Here is a 20,330-nt window from a genome sequence, read left to right on the forward strand (position 1 = left end):
TTTAATTAAGCAAATCATTTATACAGCTTGTATCTTTTATACAGATATAGTATCCTTTAGACTGTGGAGAGATAAGTATGCCAAATACAATAAATGTAGCTGATTGATAAAACCTAGACATTGAAATTAATGGATAAATTCTGCCCTCATTTGCACCTGTGCATACCAAGTCATAGGATTTCATTGGCTGAAATTAACCATAAATGTGTCTGTTTCCAGACCTTGTTTACCCTGCAGCAACATCGCAGTGTGGTGTGGAACTGGTTGTGGGATGTTTTCCAGGTTGCTGCGATTCAAGCAGAAGTGACAAAGCAGAAGCAAGATTCTGAAGATGATCTTGCCAAAGCTGGACCTGCTCTTACTGCCACAAATGCTGCCTTAACCACTCTAAACAGGGTAACAATTCTGCTTCACTCTCTAAACTGGTGTGAATAGAATCTTTTCTCTTGCTGTGCAGTTCCGGAGCTGTCAATACAATTCATCGCTGTAACCTTCCTGTGTTGTTTTAGTTCAATTTGACTGAGCTGAGAACTTTCCCTAACCCACCTGCTCTTGTCATCAAAGTGACTGTCGCTGTTCTGGTCCTTTTGTCTCCCAGTGGCAAAATTCCAAAGGATCAAAGCTGGAAGAGTGCAAAGATGTACATGAATAAGGGAGCAATGTGTTAGAATGTTTCAGAAGTATTATGTATTGGAGCAATCCAAGTAAATAAATCTTTATTGCTGTGTGCTGGCTTAATTGTGATATTTGCAGCAAATGCCAAAGATCACAGAAAAGGCAGGAGTTTGTCAAGTGAATTCAGAAAATGTTTCAGGCTAAATGACAGACACCTTTACTGTTTTATTGCTTAAAAATGATAGGACATATTTGATGATTTCCCAAGAATATACTTGTTAAATGTAGACTCCAAGATGTAAATTGCAAGTCCAGATTCTACAGTGATGAGTACTGTAGAAAAGTTTTCTTGCAACAAAAGAACCTAAAAAAAAAATTCTGTCTAATATGTACTTTTAATGTAGTGTTGTAGCAAAGGCTGTCATTATCAGACTAGTTCAAGCATCTGCACCCCTGAAACTTAAGAATATTTTAACCTTGCTGGCTGTCAAATACTGTCAACAAATAAAGCCAGAAGGGGAGGTGCTGGGTGTTATCTACCCTGCATTGTGCTCTATGTTTTCAACTTGATTTGGATGTCTGTAATTCCATAAGTAATGCACATGTGTCAAGAGGAAAATAACTCCCACTCACTGTGTTAGGGGCTAAGAAGGTATTAACGCTCATCATTTTGCTGAGCAGGACTGGTGAGAGCACTGCTGACACCCCAAAGAGGGAGGTAGAAGGAGGCTTGTGGTATGCCCATTCACCGTGTCTCATTTCCTTTATGCCAGATTGCCTTCTCCAGCTTCCCCTATCACACATCCTGTCAATTTGTCTGCAAGCCTATTGAACTAAGATACAGCGACTGCAAAACAGTTGCTGTTGGTGAAGGATTAATTTCATACTATATGAGGAAGGCAGCCATTGATATTGCATAAGAGGAACGCTTATCATGCTGATGAATTTCATATAGTTAGTAGCGTCACGCATCAAAGGTTTGGTCTCAGCATTGCATCCTAAAGCTTTATGGCCCAGTCAAGCACAGCATTAAAGTAGAAGTCTTGTCTCATGGGACAGTATGAATGGACTGACTACAGCTTATGGGCCCAATCCTCAGTCAGCCTTCAGGAGTTTTGATTAAATAGAGGCTGTAGGATGAGGCTCAACATCTTTAAAACTGTTTGTTATAAACACCCATATTATCCCAGTGAGGCTTTGTTTACAGAACTTTTGGAGGAAGGGGGATTTTTCATTGATGATCATATTTTTTAATTGAGGTACTAAGTTTGATATATGTTAGAGAAATAATTCTGTTTGCACCTCACACTCATAAAAAGTATGGGACAAATACTTCTGAAAGCACAGAAGGCACAAAGGTGTATAGGCAACGGGGATTCCTTATGGATGCTAGCAAATTTCTTGTCTAATTTTCATAAACACGGTAGCAGCACCATTCCTACCAATGGGGTAAGCTGTAGCATATGCTGAGAGTAGGGCTAGATGACACAGTGGATGCCTATGAATGGATGACGAAAGTGTGATTGTGAAGGAAGTTGTGCTAGTCCCATGTAGCAGACTAGCATAGTGCATAAAGATTGTGTGCCAACTTCCGTTCTGTACCCTATTTTCCGGTTGTGCATATCTTTTCCATACTAATTCTGTGACGCTGAAATTTTCCATTCTTGATCCAAAGGTGAATGTTTCTGAAGAGTCTGAGCAAAATCAGAGGTTTTGGAGCTAGGACTATATGTGCGTGTGTGTGAGAGAAAATACTCTTCCCTTTGTGCCGTAATCAGAAGTGTTGTGGGTAGTTAGAAAGTAGACATATCAAACTTGGCTTGGGTTAATCTTATGACTTCTAAGCTACTAAGAAATCATGAAAAAAAATCATTTGGTAGTTTTGAGGTGAAGAATGGTGACTCTGGGAAGTTTCACACATGCAGAAGAGAATTTTCCAGTTTGTTTTTATTCAACTCAAAAGTTAAAGTAGCTTAGGACACTGGTGACACTGAACCACTTAGGTATGAGTCTGCCTGTCATTTGGGAGTGGGAGAGCTCCAGCTCAGGTTTCAGCCTCCTTTAATGTCACCAACCATGCCCTCCAAAAATATTACCAAAATCCTCCAGTACAAATGAACTAATGGAAAATGGCTGGTAGTTATACAAAGCTACCTGTGCTGGAATGAAAAGGTAAAATAGTTAGCCTATTTGTTAAACCATTTAGTCATAAAATTGCTGAAAGCCCAGACTGTAGGTGGACTTTTCAGGTGCTTCTCTTATAATCATCCCTCAATAGCTGCTAAATAGGTTTCTCTTTCAGAAGCATGCCTTCAGAGTCCAGTGCTGCACAAGGTTCTCAGTGGGAGTGGAGGGAATTCGGCCCTATGCAGATTAAAACCCCAAGTAAGAAGACTATGTCATTAGACTACTGTATATTCAGAGTTTAAATTTAGCCAGAATTTTTAATTATTAACCTTTCTGCATCCAGCTCTATCACTTTGGTTATTCATCTGACTACTAGGAAGATTCAGTTTGTTTTGCTACAAAGTTGTTTATCAACTGGGAGAATAAACTGAGTCATGTTGTTATATAATCCTGAGTTAATAATTGACCATTAGGCTGTTTAGATTAAGCATTTATAAATTACATTTTTGCAAAGTAATGAACTTTAAATATTTAGTTATCTTGGTTTCTTATTATTCATTATAAGACAATAACAACAAACTTCAGTGAATAAAAGGAAAATAAATTACTTTAAGTTTCAAGTAGGGTTCATGGTAGTGAATCAGTCATTACCCAGATTAAATATTGATCTTCTCCAGAGATGAAATATATTCCTGTATTCTGGAACAGCTAGAATACCCCAATGATCATAGACATTTAAAGCTGTGAGTATGAAGCACATCATTGAGAAAGACTGTATTTGCATAGCTTGCATGTAGAATGAAAGCTTTATTTTTCTTTGAGGCTGTTGTTAGCAAATTGCTAGATTACCCAAAAGACTTGTTGAGATCAAAGAACAGGCCTGCACAAAAAGGTCATGTCTAATACCCAAGATACTTAGTAATGTGAGTTTAAAAAAGCAGCACTACCCATCTTCAAATAGTAATAGGAGCCAGGGGAAAACACTATCCTACAGTCCTCCTGAACACTAACCTCCCATTGGCTTCAATGGGAATTCCTCATGTGGAGTGACAGCAGGACTGGACACTATGAGCCATGTGTTGCCAGCCAGACTCATTTAAACTCCCATTAATTTCAGAGGGAGGTTTCTTATTTTAATTTTTTTTTTCATAAAGATTTCCCCCATAAACATGGAAAAATACAAAGCCAGGAAAAACATACAAAACAATCCAGTTGGACTCTATGTGGGATTTTTGTTTGTATTTTCTCTTTATTAACTTATCTGTTGTTTCTCACTAGTTAGATGTCTCAAGCTAAATTTGCCATGTACAATGTGTATGGATCATGATAGATCCGTTTGATAACATGGAAAAGGAAGAGGAAGTTTGTTTGGGGTCGACCTGGATATTCAGGTCATGATTAACCTCAATGAAAAGAATGTTTAGAAAGAAGAAGAACAGGTTCCCACAAATAAGAAATCTTTATCTAAGTTAACATTCAAAATGATTAACAAAAGTAGATTCAGGCCATTTGTTATCAATCTCTAGTATGTGGATATACCTGGAGGGTTGTGAAAAAGGGCTTCCACTAAGTGCCCTTGGGTAGTTTCTTAAGTGTTGGTAATTTATCTCTGTTTGCTTCACTCTCATGGCTGAACTGTGAATATGATGCTCTCCCCAGACCCTCTCTAAGTACTGGCTGCATCTGTGGAAATACAGTTGCAAACTGACCCAGATCTACTGGGTTGGTGCTTTGTGGCAGGTGCTAAAAGCTCCTCGAGTTTCCTGTGCTACATGATTAATACATCTTCACAGTGTTTTCTCTTTGTTTTCTAGGTAGATGATTTCCTCCAAAATCTTGTACATTTTGATAAGGAGCACACCCGTGAAATCACTGTTACAACTAAACAAAAAGATTATCTTAGTGACCCAGAGTTCAACCCAGAATTGTGTGTACAAAATCTTTAGCAGCTGTCAAATGCTGTGCTTGGGTTATTAATATCATTAGAATCCATGAGAGTATTAATCTGTTCATCTTAGAGTTTAAAAACTTCCCTTCTTTCAGCCATACTCTTCTGAAAATGCAAAAGGATTCACTTCTTGTCAATAGTCATAATAAAGTATATGAGAAAATGGTTTTTTTAAATCTCATAGATTATCTGTAAATCTAGATTCAAGCATAGTGGTAACGTTACCATCTTTCTTTATTTGGAGGGGTTTGACCTTGTAAGTGTAGTCAGACCTCAGGAGTCCCTAGCGTTTAGTTCTGTACTCTGGCTGCTAGACTATATGCATGCTCCTCTCTAGCCTTTGGTAGTGGTAGTGTAAACGGTTTGGAGGATGAAACTGCCAACATATCGTGCTCAAAGCCAAAGTAAACAGTCTTGATGCTGGGAAGACAGCAAGGGTTGGGAGAGGTTACGATTCTTCACTCACTTTCACTAATATTCCATTGGCCTGGTCATCCTCCCGTAGATCCCCTCATGGATCTTCCCCTTTCTGATCAAAGCGGTGGGATTAGCTGTCTCGGTGTGGCAGTCTTACCATGCTCCAAACTCTACAGAGGGCACTCCATGGCCCCAGAGTCACCCCTGGAGGAGGGGGCAGAGATTGGGTGGACAAGGGGCAGGAGTTGGGCCAGGGCCAGGGTTGAAATTGAAGTATATGACACGTCTGTTTAACCGTTCAAAAAACCCACCAATGCCCTTGTATTGTTTGAACAACCTGCAGTAAATTATATTTAATCAGACGAGTGGATAGAACAGCTCCACATTAGCGATGTTGAAATAATTTTTTATGCTTACTCTGTGTATGGACTTTACTTTGAGACTGCCTCTGTTGGTTTGGTGAGGGGCTAATTGTTGCTATTAGTGATTTCACTAAATACCATGTTTTAAATATGCCAATTGAAAGTTCAGTGGATAACGTTTCAAACTTTTTAATAAGTAATCACTGGTTTTATTGCTCTAGGGCAAGGGATTTATGTATCTAAATGTGATTAGCATTAATGAGAGTTACTCTATGTGCCTCAGTCTTCACTTACAGAGACGAGAGGAAACCCTTTGCTCCGGTTATACTTGTACTGCAATGTGGAATTCCAAGGGGATGCTGTAGTTTTCTTGTAGGAATGTACAGTACATAGGGCAGTAGTTCCCAACCTGTAGGACACAGAAGACCTCTTCAGCAGTGGTTCCAGCAGTGTGTGGCTGCTGATATCACTCTGTGTGCAGGATAGGTTGTGGAAAAACAAAAAGAGGCTCTGAACTCCAGTGGCTGCCTTCTCCCCGTCCTGTCTCTGGCCTGCATGAAACTGGGGCAGGAGAGTAGTGGTAGCAGCTGGAATAGCCCACATGGATTGGAGGAGAGGAGCACTTGGTGTGGAGAAACTGCCAGACTTCTGCTGTCACTGCAGAAGTTCTCCGTGGATAGCAGACAGTGGCTGGTGGCTCCTTTTAAGCCACCTGCCTACCTTCTCTTAAAGCAGCCACCCACCCATCGTACCTGGTCCATTCCCAACAAAGCACAAGGGTATCAAAGAGGCATCAAACCATCCTTCCTCCCCCTCTTCCTTGGCTTACTGCATGCACGGATCCTTCTAGTAAGTGGGGGAGGAGGAAGAGAAGGGAAGCCACCTGCTAATATGCCTGGTTTGGTCAGGACAGGCCCAGATTTGGAACTCATCCCTGGAAAACAGCTGTCCCTATCATTGATCCAGGATTACGTGTCAGACTGCCCTTCCCACTACTCCCTGCCAGCTACTTCTCTCAATTTTAGCAGCTGGCTTCCAACTCTCACACCTTAAAACTGCCTCTAGAGCTGGTGGAAGAACTGGGAGCTACACCTGTGCAGCAGAGAGGTGCCAGCAGTGACAAAGAGGAAATCACTGAAAGCTGAGAGTCTAGAGATAAGCCTGCATTCTCTGTGGGCAGGAAAAGGTCAGGCCCTGGCTACGTAAGCCAAGCCAAGCATGAGTGTGTGTGTGTGTGTGGGGGGAGTTATGAGGAACCGAGAATGGAAAGGCTCCCAATGACTTAAATGGGCAGTAGGCCTTATCAAACTTCTATTCAAATCAATGGAAAGACTCTCAGTAGGAGCACTGCTGGAGAGCCTGGTTTTGTATTTGGTTTTCTTATAAGTGTTTCTGAGTCTCTTTGCTTTGGGTTGACATTGTGCGGGGTCTTGGAAGTGACCCTTCTCATCCAGTCCCTTAGCTATTGCTTCCTACACCTCTGTATTTCTGTGTTTTCTGGCAAGGGCTGCCTCCACCCTTACCTCTCCCCCGGGGGATAGGAGATCCAGGCCCTCTGCACGGCTCCTGGGCCTGCACACGGTGTGCTATAGTGCTGCAATAGCAATGTAGGATATATATGACTCCAGGGGAGTGCAGCAACAGATGGACCGATCTTGGCTTTGTGCCAGCATTTAAATGGGGAGGCAACATTTGGTCAGGATGACTCTAGAGCAGCGCAGGGCACACAGGTGACCAGACAGGCCAGTCCTGGCATAATGGAAAGCATTGTATGATGGCATTTGGAAGGCTACCAAAGCTAATGCAAGGTAGAGCTGTGCCCCTGTGAACAATAGTCTGCATTAACCCAATACACAATGAATTAAACCACATTCAAAGTGGATTATAGAATACATATTAGCTGGCTAGTTAATACACGTCAAGAATTGTGCTGTGTGGATGTAAGTCATTTTAATTTGCACAAACTAAATGTAGTTTGAAATAAACCCTGGACATAGACAAGGCTTCACAGAGTTCTGTAGGAGCTGGATCTGGCCCAACATGAAGCATGTCTGAATATTCCCTCCCTGTCAGGTGAGAAAGAGTCACTGGGTATTTTGTATTGAGCCCCACCCTTTCTATTCAGAGATGATCATCGCTCTATAATTAAACCGCCTGAATCTCTCCTACAAGTGTACTCTGTCCAAACTATCTAATAGTCTGGATTATAAATATTTGGGGCAATGATGTGAGGTTATCTCAATATATCCGAAAATAAGATTGTAATGTTCATCATACCCATTTTGTTTGATATATGCATAAAAGAAAATTTGCTCTTGGGTGTGTAAAGTGTTTATGATTAAATGCTTTATTCATACTCGCATGTCAATCTATTAGTGTGCTGTTAATTCAAATGTTACTATGATGAATTTTATCAGCGTTAGCACATTTATCACAGGTAGATGTGAAACTTAGACAAAGGTATACGCTCTCATTAATGATGAGCAGCCTATTCATCTTACGAGAGTGTAATTAATGTTAGTTACAATACTTAATTTTTCACTGTTTGTCATGATGCATATTTAGCATTTCTTCTGTCCTTTATCAATCTGTTCTCCTACCACGTGGCATTTCAAAAAAATATATGTATTTAGCCTGATCTGGGGCCTTGGTTTTTTACAATATTTAAAAAACAGGCATTTTTTTTCTCCCTGTGTTGTATGCAGCACAGTTTGTGAAAACCTAGATTTTGTAGCATTACTTGCTATAAGATTCTTGGTTCTGAACTGGTGCACTTTTAATATTATTAATAAAGTAACCAGTTAAATAAAGCACACACTAAAGAGGATGATGATCTTTTGCTGCTGTATTTGCTGAGCTTGTATAAGGGTTTAATGTTCTCTTGTTTTTTTTAATGACATTTTACTGTGTTACTAGTAGACAAATAAATGCATTCATAATATAATTCTGTAAACTAATTGAATGTTTGAAATGTATTTGTTAAGGTAAATATGCAGCTGTACAAGCCTGTTATGTATTGTTGAGCATTTCTTTGTAAGGTAATATTGTCAGCTTTCATAGGGCCAAATTGTGCCCAGTTAGCCTGGTGATTTAGGGGGCAGAAGGAGGGTCAAGGCTAGGGTGGCAGCACTGGAGAAGGGAAATAAATGTATAGGACCATTATGTCCCCCCTTACACAGGGGAGTGGAGGATGGCAAGGACTGAACAGTGCCTTAGCTCCATCTCCAATGCACCAAGGAGCATAGCTGTACAGGCTTGCTGGGAATAGTACACTTCACTGCACTAGGAATAGACCTGCTGCAGTTTGTTGATCTGCTGCTCCAGGGAGAAAGTAATCTCCTTGCTGGGCTGATCCTGGGGCAGGGCAATAGTTTTGTTTCTCTGAACAAAATTCCTTATTTTTACTCTACTTTTCTGTGCAAAAGATTAAAAGATCTTAGTAAAAGGCTTAGTACTATGAACAAGTACAGAATTATACTTGGTATTGTTTTTATTCTAAAATATAGACAGCCAAATTTAGCTCTGACTTACTCTGTGCGACTGCATGGAGGCATGCGGTGTCACGTGAAGATAAATGAGAGTAGAATTGGAACAGAAATAGAATATATAAAATAGGTGAGGGCTGATACTACACTTCTGAGTTAGACAAAACTCCCACTGAAGTCAATGGGTGCAGGAATGGGTATTACTGGGACTGCTGAGCATCGCCAAGTCTCATTGAACTAACTCAATGGGAGCTGAAAGCATTCAGAATTTTGCAACACTGAGCCCTTAAATCATTGCTTCTAAAGGGTCAATCCTTCATTCTTTGGACATCCAAAATGCCTATTAACTTTGATTGGAGGAAGATTGTGTGAATTCTTGGTGAAACATCTGGGGGCTATATGAGCCATATATTTCGAATCCAAGGTTCTATGGTTTTGAATCTACTTGGGGTTGCTTTTTTTTTTCCTTCAAACTTTTTGCCTCTAGGAAAGAGGAGATTAATTCCAATTCATTATTCACTATTCCCCATTATCAACCTCTTGGTGTGATCAAGAATATAGGTGTCAACCATCCATGATCTTTTCAAACAATGACTCATTTCACTTTTAAAATGCTGAAACTGTTTTATAGTTTAGGTGTATTGTGAAGTGGATCTAAAACTCCAGTCTTTGCCTCAAGCCAATAATGTACAGTACCGTTCTGCTATTGCAGCAGAAAAACTCAAAGTTATTCAAAAGAAGTTTGAAATAGGTTATTTTATTATTTGAATGGACCGTGTTTTCTTTTGTGTTTTCCCCCCTTATGGGTGAAGTGTGCTGCAACCAAATTTGGAGGCTCAACATATATTTCAGACTTGAAAATTACATGACCTTGACCATAAATATCTATAATTGTAGACCAACTAGGCTTAGTTATTATTTGACCAGTTCTCTGTACTAACCATTTAGTAGTTAAACTGGTAGTTAGCTATATTCCACTGTGGGTGATGCACTGCCATAAGTGTTACACTGTAACAGGAACACTATTAAACCATTCCCCCCACATTACCAGTCTTTACCCCATAACATAATGTGCTCAAATCAATGTGAACAAATATAGCAAAAGATTCAATTTCTGTGAGTAGAATAAAAGTATTTAGAGAAAAGGGTCTCCTTCCCTCAACAAACGGTGCATTTTTTAGCTTTATTTTTTCCTGAAAATTAAAGCTCCAAATAACTAAACCCCCCCCCATTCCCCAAAACAAACAAACTCAACAACCCTCCAAAAATTCCCTTTCATGTTAATGTGATTTTGGCTCCTATTTGACATTAAACTCAGGGAATTGCTAACACAGCAGTATTACAGAACAACAAACTTGAGTGTGTGCCTATTTGGACTGATAAAGGCTAGTTAAGTACAAAGTTGCCTTTAGCCTCTGCAACATTTCTAAGTAACACAGCTAGTTATAAAAACAAGCTATAAAACACATCAGGAGATGAACATTTCACTCCATTTTGATTTCACCATTTAGCTTTAAAAAGGAATTTTAAAAAACACTCAGGAGCAATGAACATTTGAACTCAAAATTATCTAGTGCGTGGGGCTTTTTGTTTGTTTGTTTATTTTTCTTCAAAAGAAAGTGTCTTGGAAGAGAGATTGGTTTTTCTAGCATTTGCCAATAATCCTCCAAAAATGAACCTGATCATGTAGTCCCTTGGTAAAGCAAATAAGCAGTCCTTACTCACACAAGTATTCCCATTTATTTCATTGGGTGCATGAGTAAAGGTTGCAGGGTTTGGTCGAATATGCCGTTTACAAGAATTAATTTAGCACTCAATTATGCACTGAGATATATGTGTGGAGTTCCCACTGATGTTGGTCCTATTAGATCCAAAAGGGTGTGGTTATCTTCCCTGTTGTATATTTATTCCCCAATCTTGTTTCTCCTTTTCTGATTGGTGGGCCCTTCCTAACATTGTGATGAAGAACTCCAATCCATGATTCGTATTGGATTTTTTTTCCCTACTGTATTTTTTAATGTCATTCTAGATCTGGATTAACCCTGCCATACAAAGAGTAACGGAAAGGAATATAGCCTAAAAGCAGAGTAATTAAGTGTTTGTACAGCACCTAGCACAACTGACCCTGAACTTGATTAGTGACTCTAGCTAATTAAATACAAATAATTAATAATTTTCCAAAGCCTGTGGCCTGTTTTTATTCTAGACTGACACCATTAGCACTTTTATGTCTTTCATCGTGCCATAAAGCTTTAGTTCAAGAACAGTGACAACTGAATATTTTTGTGAGTGATACTTTCAAATAAATTAAATAATGAAATGTACAATATATTTCAGTTTGCTATGATCATTTTGATGTACCATTTGCAATGGAAATGAGTATATAACATATTCATGTGTACAGATAAGGAAAATGACAAACACTAGCAATCTTTGTTCAATTCATTTATAATATTCAGGGAAAAAAAATTCCTTCCATTCCATTTCTTGATGAATTCTGTTTAGTTTTTAGGGGAAAACACACACACAAAAATTAAAACAAAGAATAACTAATTACTAGATACAAAAATGCTTAATAGCCTTCTATCTATAGGTGAGGTTTTGACTGAAAGTGACTGCAAATCCTAAAGCAAAAATACTCTGGATTTTGTCATGAGTTACTGAAATGTAAAGAACTCCATAGTGATTTTTGTGTGGAATTCATAGATCTGACATTCTCCTTACTATAAAATACTGCTTTTATTTCTGTAGATCAGACTGAGAAATAAAACAGCATATGAAATCAGATAAATGCGTATATATTCAAATATTCCTGTGTACATGTATAGCTGCGATTCACAACCCACACCATGTCTAAGTGGTTATTTTTTCTTCCCTGCTAATGTCACTCAGTTTCTGCACAATTTAATCTGCCATTAAAGAAGCTCCTATCCCTTATGCCTGTGAAATACCCTACTTCAAATATAAATCGATGCTGGGTTTGCATGCTTGGAACCAAGGTCTTTAAGAGAGGTGGGATAACCCTGAAACCTAACGATCACACATTAAATCACATGCCAACTCGTATCATAGCGTATGGGTTTTCAAACTGGGGGGGCGGGCATGATGAGATTATCAGGAGAGTGCAAGGAAGTGACTGGTTAAGAATGTTTTCTTGTTTCTTCCAATTAATGTTGATGATGTAAGCAGAGTGTGAATGAGCTCTCCCCTGACAGCTAGCTGGGGAGGGGAAAAGACTTCAGGAGCAGATTGTATTTACATGAACACACCTACTCTGCCTAAGTATCCAGCAGACAGAGCTGTGTTGCCCAAAGTGATCAACTTTGGTTGATGTTGGGTTACAAATCAGTCAGGAAAGTAACTGAAATATTTTCTTCATGGATTGTATTTTTCTAAATGGACAACCTACCTAATTCTCAATTACTGAGGGACAATCTCCACTCATATATTTTGCTTTCCACAACCAACTCTCTGTACAACTTTTCATGAGTGATATACCTGAGTATTCGGATTCTAATATCTAAACTGTATTGTTAAATCTATTCACCTAAATGTGGGTTATTGCTGATTATGTACTCTATGTATCATATGACTTTAAAAAACAAACTTTATATTTGTGGATAATTTAAGCACTATACCCAGATGTACAGACACTCTTTTCTCAACCTATGTATTATATAATTTTTTAACATTAGCTTTAATAAAAAATTTAAATCTGAATGCAGGGGTGGTGAAATGTTATCTTTATTGTATAAGTAAAGGGCACTAGAACTGTGCTTAGCCTGTCCTGATTGAACTCCTGAAATGAACTCCGCTAAACCAGGGGCTCAGATGCAGACCACTGTGAAAGTAATCATGGGTGGGGACAGGTGTCCCTGCTAGGAGGTGTGGGCTCTATCTCAGAGCCCCATGCACAGTTTAACCTGCCCCTCCCCACTGTTCAAAGACAGAGCTAAGTAGGTCTCCATTAGGAGACTTTTCATTGTAAGTGATCATTAGAGCTGGAATCACTTGTTGTGGAACAGCGTTTCTGCCCTACAATGAAGTTTCTCCACTAGGAGCTGACAATCACTGAGAGCTGAAACCCACATAGAGCTGTGGGGGAACCTCAAGGGACTGACCTACAGAGGTCACAGTAGAGAAGCAGGTGCCAGCAGAAGGTGACTGTGGGCAGCACAGTGGCTGGCAGGGTGGCCAGTGGAGCAGCCAGTGGAATGGCAGCTGTCGGGACGGCCAACAGAGCAGAACAGCGGCTGGTGGGGCTCAAGCTGGTTCTGTGTTGTGTTGTATTGTTGAAAAGGAAACCCTAGATATTGGACCTGTCCCTGGTTGCTGTTGACTCCACCTGGCAGAAGGGTTACAATAAAATAAGAATTCCTCCCACTAGCTGAGTCTCCTGCCCCAGCTTTGGCTGTGGAAGAACAAGGAGGCAGGAGGGATGAGGAGAGAAGGGAGTGGCCTCTCTCTGTTTGGGAGGCGGGGAGACATTCCAGCTTGCTCTCTTCTCCAGAGGCTGATGTGCATGTTCCTCTTGGGGAAGTAGTTCCTGCCTACACAGGCTCTTGCTCATGCATTCTGGGGATTGCACCAGGGCTGGAGGAGCCTGAGGCCTGTGTGTGATTCTGGGGGGTCTCTGGGACAGAGGAACAAGAAGAGGGTGCAACTCAGCTCTCTGAATCCTGCTGGGGCTGCCCAACCAGAGCATGTCCTGGGCCAGGGAGGAATGGGATGGGATGCTAGACCCCAGGCATCCATGGAAATACAATTTCTGAGAAAGAGGAGGGCATGCATAGGACATGAATCTACAGAGGGGGACACAGCAAAAAAAGTTTGAGAACTTCTGCTGGGGAGCACTTGAGCAGAAATATCCCGCTAAAGTACTAAGCCATACTGAGGCACATGGCAACAGTTAACAATGGCAAGGACATGTTGGGTTTGTAGTATGCAGCCTGCAATTCCTGGCCTCTGTATGTCTGGAGGAGTGGAATAGTGCTAGTGGTGGTGGAGGAAGAAGAATAATGCTAGTGGTGGACAGGTCGAGCCAAATCCAGGAGCTTCAGCATCAGCCTTCTGGGAAGCTAGTGAAAGGCTTATTTTCCAGTTCACTTTTCAAGGCTTGTCACCATCCTCTGCAAGGCTTGGTGAGGATTCTGTTGTCTGCAAGCCTGATGATACTCCTCTATTCACAGTGGCTGACAGCATTATATTTAGATACCTAAAAATATTGAACTTTGGTGTGTAGTGGCTGTAAACAACTGCCAGAGAGAGGAGGGAGCAGAGTTTTATTTCTCGCGGCTGCCAAGAGAGAAAAGTCCATTATTTGCAGTTGATAGAGGAGAGGAGAGGGACCTTTGTTTGCAGCTGCCTGGGACCGGAAGGAGGACTTTGTCTTTAGCTGTTTAAGGGGGCGAGCAAAGGGAAGCCTTTCCTTCGAGCTCCAGGCGTTTTCCAGGGCAGCTTCAGTGGAGTGACCTTTTCCATTTTTCAGATACTCCAGAAATATGACTGTGATAGTTACCCTTCAGTGTGCTGCTGCATGGATCAAGAAGCTTCAGATATTTTTTCAAAGAGACAAACACGTTGTTTTTAGCTGGACTCAAAGCTGAAGCCAAAGTTCAGCTAGAATTGATGGCTTACAAACTCCAGTCCACAAAAGATTTGTGCAGGAAACTTACCGAATGCCTAGCAATATATGTTGAGTGACAGAACACTGCCATTTGTGTAAGCTTCTGTGGAAATATTTTCCGAACAGATATTTTCTGGTATGATCCTGAATAAATCAATTCACATCACTCACCTATAAGATTCAAACCAGCATTCCATAATTTCTGAGGACCGTCAAAGATAGAGCTGTACACACCAGCAAGTCTTTCCATTGGTGGTGCTCCGTCTGCCACCCTCAGTATTTATTTTCTCTAGCTGTATTTTATAACATGTTATGTGAATAAAAATTACACTTATAACACTCCACAAGTAAAAAACTACTGTGGGCATTTACCTTTAATAATAGTGGCATGCTTATTTCTATTACCAGTTTAGTAGAGTATGTTAAACTAGTGAGTGGGCAGAGGAGAAATAGGGATGGAATGTGCATTTGTGCATTTAAACCCACTCCAACACACAGCAGCAGCAGCATGCATTGGCATTTATTGTGGAATCCCCACCCAATTTCTTTGTTATTTCTTTAGGAAAAAAAAAGGAAGGGCAGGAAGGAAAAAAATGATGAAGGAATGAGAGACTTGATGACAGAAAATGATGAAGAAATGAATGAACCTAAGTGAGATACCTTTTGGGACACAAGGGACAGGGGTTCCAAAAGAGAGAGGCTGGGGACTGGTGTGCTGATGGTATGTGCCCTGCCCCTTATGGGCCCAGGACTGGCACTTCCCTTCCCCTCCACTCACTTCCTCCTCTCCACTGTTAAAGACTTTTTAAGATTCCATCCATCCTAGGCTGACCTGAATTCAGCTTGGGCCATGTGGGTGTGGGGGGGGCTGTGGGGTGGGAAATCACTAAAAGAGCTAAGCTTAAAAGCCTAAAAAGCTAAGATCACTGTAGCTGAGTTAAGGAGAGCCTGAAGATCTATCACCAAGCAGCTGGCAGAGCAGGGAGCAGCGGCAGCAGCACAGAGCAGAACAGTGAACAGTGTGGAGATGGAGTTGTGGGCGTTTGGGGGGGTGGGCTGGGGGCGGCTGGGGGTCTGCTGCGCTGCTGCTGGGTGGGTGGAGGTGAGTGGAGTGTGAGTGCAGGCTGCAGCAGAACAGAAGCGGAGGCAGCCTGGCCTGGCCCTGTCCAGGTGTCCCCTAGTCCCCCCCCCCCCCCCACCCCCATTGGGGTAAACTCTAAAGATAAACTTTTGAACTTTGAACTCTGGGGGTGGCACTGACCGAGGACTGACTGTTTGGACTTTTGGACTGGGTTGATTGGACTGGGAAGGAGAGAACAACAGTGCCAAATGTACTTTGGGGGAGTTGCTTATGGTTTTGTGTGTGTTGTGTGTTGTAGTGTCTCTCCTCCGTGATGCACATTGTTATTCCTCCCTTTTTTATTGGATTTTGCTACACACTCAGCTTTAGTGTGGGGAGTGGTTGCCTGCTAGAGGCGCGCGCCGGGGTGGGTAGGTGGTGTCCCAGGTCACTGGGTGGGGGCTCGAGCCGGTTTTGCATTGTGTTATTGAAACGGAACCCCTGGATACTGAACCCGGCCCTTGTTGCTGCCAACTCAGAGGGGCAGAAGGGTTACACTAGTTTATCTCCCAGTCTGATTTAAATATTATTCAGTAGTTGTCAGTGAAGGGGCATGGTAGATTTTTAATTTTGATTGTTTGTAAGAGGGGGTCTTTACACCGTCTCAGAATGAAAAGGAATAAACGTCCACCTAGAATATTTCAGACATAGGAAGAAATGTCCCTTGTAAGAGCAAAGTTAGTGCCACACTATAGTTTTCTAAATGAGTATTTCACACAGTCCTTTTTTTGTATATGTTTCAAGTTAAAGATTTATTTACTGATCACTACACACATTTGTATCCTGGTTCTACACTGCATGCAGCATTCAAAGCCTGGCTTTATTGGACCTTACAAGAATAAATATGCAATACATAATTCTTGCTCCTAATTCGAACAATATTTTTGAGGTACAGTGAATGACTTTGTGCAGATCCTGGACAGAGCACAGAGCCAGAGTAAATAGACTCTGCACTGGGGGAGGGAGGAAGAGAGCAAAGTCTTCTATTCAACCCATAATATGGAGCAGCGGCAGAGCGCCTCCTCTAAGCTGTGTAGATCCCATAGCTGCTATGTTCTCGTTTATGTGTGGGTGTTTGGCCAGTGGATTCACTGGCCCTGCTTCCAAGGAAATCCTTATCTGACATGCAGAGTCTTCGGATATCCTGCAGGCTCCACAGATCCTCTCCCTCTCCCTTCCCCCTACACAGAGAAACTGCTCTGAATTTGTCTGTGTTCAAGGCCTTCCATTCCCACGTAGGGTAGGGAGTCAGGATTGGCCCCATAGCAGTTATGTTTATGCTAATTTTGTAGCACTGTATATTACTGTCTTGGTGTTTGTTGGAGTTGGCTGATATGCAGCACAAGTCCCAGCTAGGTGCAGAGAATGAGGCAATGACCGACAGCAACAACACAAGGGATTCCTATCACAGTCACTCAGAATTATACAACACAACACAAATAGATCTTTTGCATAATGGCTAAAAAACTATTAATAATGGCCATCTTTAGTAGCGTAGCAACAGCCAAATCCTTCAAAAGAGCAAGTTTTCATTGATAAAGCATTTCATTTAAACATTGAAATTTGGCATAATGTGGACTATGAAATAAGTTTTGAAAGGATGCTGATGATTAAGAAGAAATGCAGTGGGCATTTATTAAATGGAGGAACCGCAAGATAATTAACTGGCATGCATAAAGATTCATGCTTTATACCAAAATTTTAATTTTGCACATAAATGTGCCTGATGTAGGCAGCATTTAATCACCTAGCTGACAGGAGTAACTACTTTCATTTAACCTTGACTGAAGATCATGAATTCTAACAGGTTTAATTGGATACATCATTTAACAGAATGAACAGAGCAAATTTTTCTCAATTCATAGGTTCTGATTGACATGCACCAGCAATAAGGCGTTGCACAATTAAAGCTGATCTGTATTCCTGGCCTGGGCAGCAATTGCCATAGTGATGTGACACTGTTTGATCACTGTGGCACTGAAACTATACTGAATTTCCCCTTGTTTTGAAAAGGGCAATGCTTTAAAAAGACAGAGACAGAGAGAGAGATTTTGGCACTTTATTATTATTATTTTTTAACATTAAATCACATTGATATGCACAAACTGTAAGGGAAGGGACTTGTCTTGTTATCTGTAAGTTGGGGAAAAGAAAAAAATGGTCTCTTCTTTTATCCATTTAGTACATTATTTGCAGAAAGTCAAAAATGTGGGTAGTCAAATGAAAGGTAACACATCAGGGGCTCTGACTGTCTTGGACTTTTAATTGAATGGGAAATAGTGCTGCATGGCTTTCTAAATTCACCTGCAGTTTGTTGTTCTCTCCTTACTAGAATTCAGACACAACTTACCCAGGCTGTGTGGGCACGGGAAGGGGTGCACATGTCAAAAAGGAGTAGCAAACGAGGGCGGGGGAAAAGTAGTACCTAAAAGCGAGTTCCATTTTCTTGCATGTAATATTTCATATGATGAAATCTTGAGAAAATTGCTTAGGTAAGTTAATACTGCCCCCAGGCAACTTCCAGTTCCCCAAACAGCTCTTATTCATAAGCTCACCAGCGGTTCACTGGCTCTGGCAGCAGTCCACAGGTCATATATTTAACCTACATGAACTGGAACTATTTCTTTCGTGGAATAATCACAAACAGGGGTTTCCTCTCTATCTCCTCACTGTCTGCCTATTTTTTCCCCTTCAGACAGCTGCCTTTTATTAAAAACGAAATTGCCAAAAATGACATTGCTCTCACACTGAGCCTCAGCCCAATGACCCAGTTATTCCAGGGGGCACGCTGCTCCTGCTTCTAACCCTGGAAAGTTCAGAGACATTGAACTTCAAAATCATGATTTTAGAGGTCTCTAAAATTCCATTAGCCATATAGTTCTGCATCTGAGGGATTTACAGTTTGGTTCATTGTACTCGGTGGGCGGAGAGACGCAAAATTATTCCAGTAAAAAAGTTCCAACTCTCCCTAATGTTTTAAAAAAGTTTGTTAAATATATAGCATAACCCTCCTGGCCATGTGCTCAGCCCCTCCAGCACCACAAAGGGGATGTAATGCTGCTTGAGGTTTCTTCCAGTATATGGGGCATGCCTAGCTGGTATGGGACTGGTGTCTTGGCCTCTCCAGTACAAGAGGTGGAGCCAGAGGTCAATAGGTATTTAGGCACCTAATTCCCATTTAAATCAATGGGCATTAAGTGCCTAAGAGGAGCTGGGCCAACGTGCCTTGGCAATCCTTCCTGAGCCTGCGGCTGCAGTAACGTGCCCCATGCAGGGGACAGGAAGGTAGCAGAAAACCACCTTTACGCCCAGCCTCTTCACTCGTCTGCTGTGATATACCTGGGGATATGATGGTGTGGTATAACAGTTGCATTGTTCTTTATCTGACCTATATGTAACAGCCCTTGTTAGGAATGTTTGTGTTGTATAACTCACTTGGTCATGCCAAACTCATGCCAATAAAATTTCTGTACCAGCCACATGTGTTCTGTATTATATACATTACCCTCCTATAATGCCACAGGGATTTCAATGCGCCTGTTAATGAATGAAGCTTTACAACACCCCAGAGAGGTAGCTAAATATTATTATCATCTTCATTTTGCAGAGGGGCAAACCACAGCACAAGGGGGTTTTGATTTTTCCCATGGTGTACAGAGCAAGTGAGTGGCGGAACTGGGGTTGAAACATGGAGCTCTTAAGTCACCTGATTCAACCATCAGCTACAAAGGACAGAATTATTCTTAAAGTTATAGTTATGCAATCTCATCCTGGCCAATTGCAGTATTTTTAGGATTTAAATCCCAGATCACAGCCAATGGGAGTATGCACATGTTCCAGATTTCACCGCTGTTTAAGTGCTTCACTGGATCTGGGGCCTTGCAGTACATTTAAAATTGCCTTTTTGGCTTTCAAAATTCTCTATACTTTTATTAATGTCACATCAACCTATTCGCTAGCCAAGTCATTCTGCGCTTCTCTTCTTGGAGTTATTTGTGTTCCTTTGCTGTGATGCTCCTGAGTTGGAACTCACGCTTTCACTAGTGCTCATGACCAACCACCTGTGCTGAACTCTCTTCCACTCTGTCCTCTGGGAACAAAAGAGACTCTGATCCAACGGGCCTACTCACTCATATAGTTGAGAGTGTATTTAAGTGCATTGTTGGCTCATGACCCAAGCTGCTTCCTCTTGCCAAATCTTAGGTAGAATGTTCAAAAGCACCCTACTGGGCAGCCACTTTTCAAAAGTGACTTAGGGACTTAAGAGCCTAAATCCCATTTACTATTTATTTATTTATTAAGGCCATGGCTACAACTACAAATTTTGATTGACGCAAGTTACAGCAGCATACAGCCACTGAAGTTTGTGCATCTGCATCTTGGTTGCTTGCATGGATGCTGCAGGTATTCACCAGGAGTGCTTGTCAATGCAAAATGTGGAATACCATGGGTAGATACTCTAGTGTGCCAGGAGCTGCTGTCTGACACAATGTCTTTTGTAGCAGTCTGCGGAAGCAAGTCTCCCAGCCTGGATCAATAGACTTGGGTTAGCAGCGCTCATGTTAGTGCTCTAAAAATAGCTATGTAGGCAACTCTTGAAAGTTGTGGCTTGGGCTCTGAAATCCCCCCA

At 41.3% G+C, this 20,330-nt stretch overlaps 1 pseudogene; it reads left to right on the forward strand.

The window, feature by feature from the left end:
- The window catches only part of LOC120374531, a 202,284-nt pseudogene that overhangs the window by 155,648 nt on the left and 26,306 nt on the right, over nucleotides 1–20,330 (forward strand).

Source organism: Mauremys reevesii, linkage group 11 (genome assembly GCF_016161935.1).
Source record: "Mauremys reevesii isolate NIE-2019 linkage group 11, ASM1616193v1, whole genome shotgun sequence".
NCBI classification, from domain to species: Eukaryota; Metazoa; Chordata; order Testudines; family Geoemydidae; genus Mauremys; species Mauremys reevesii.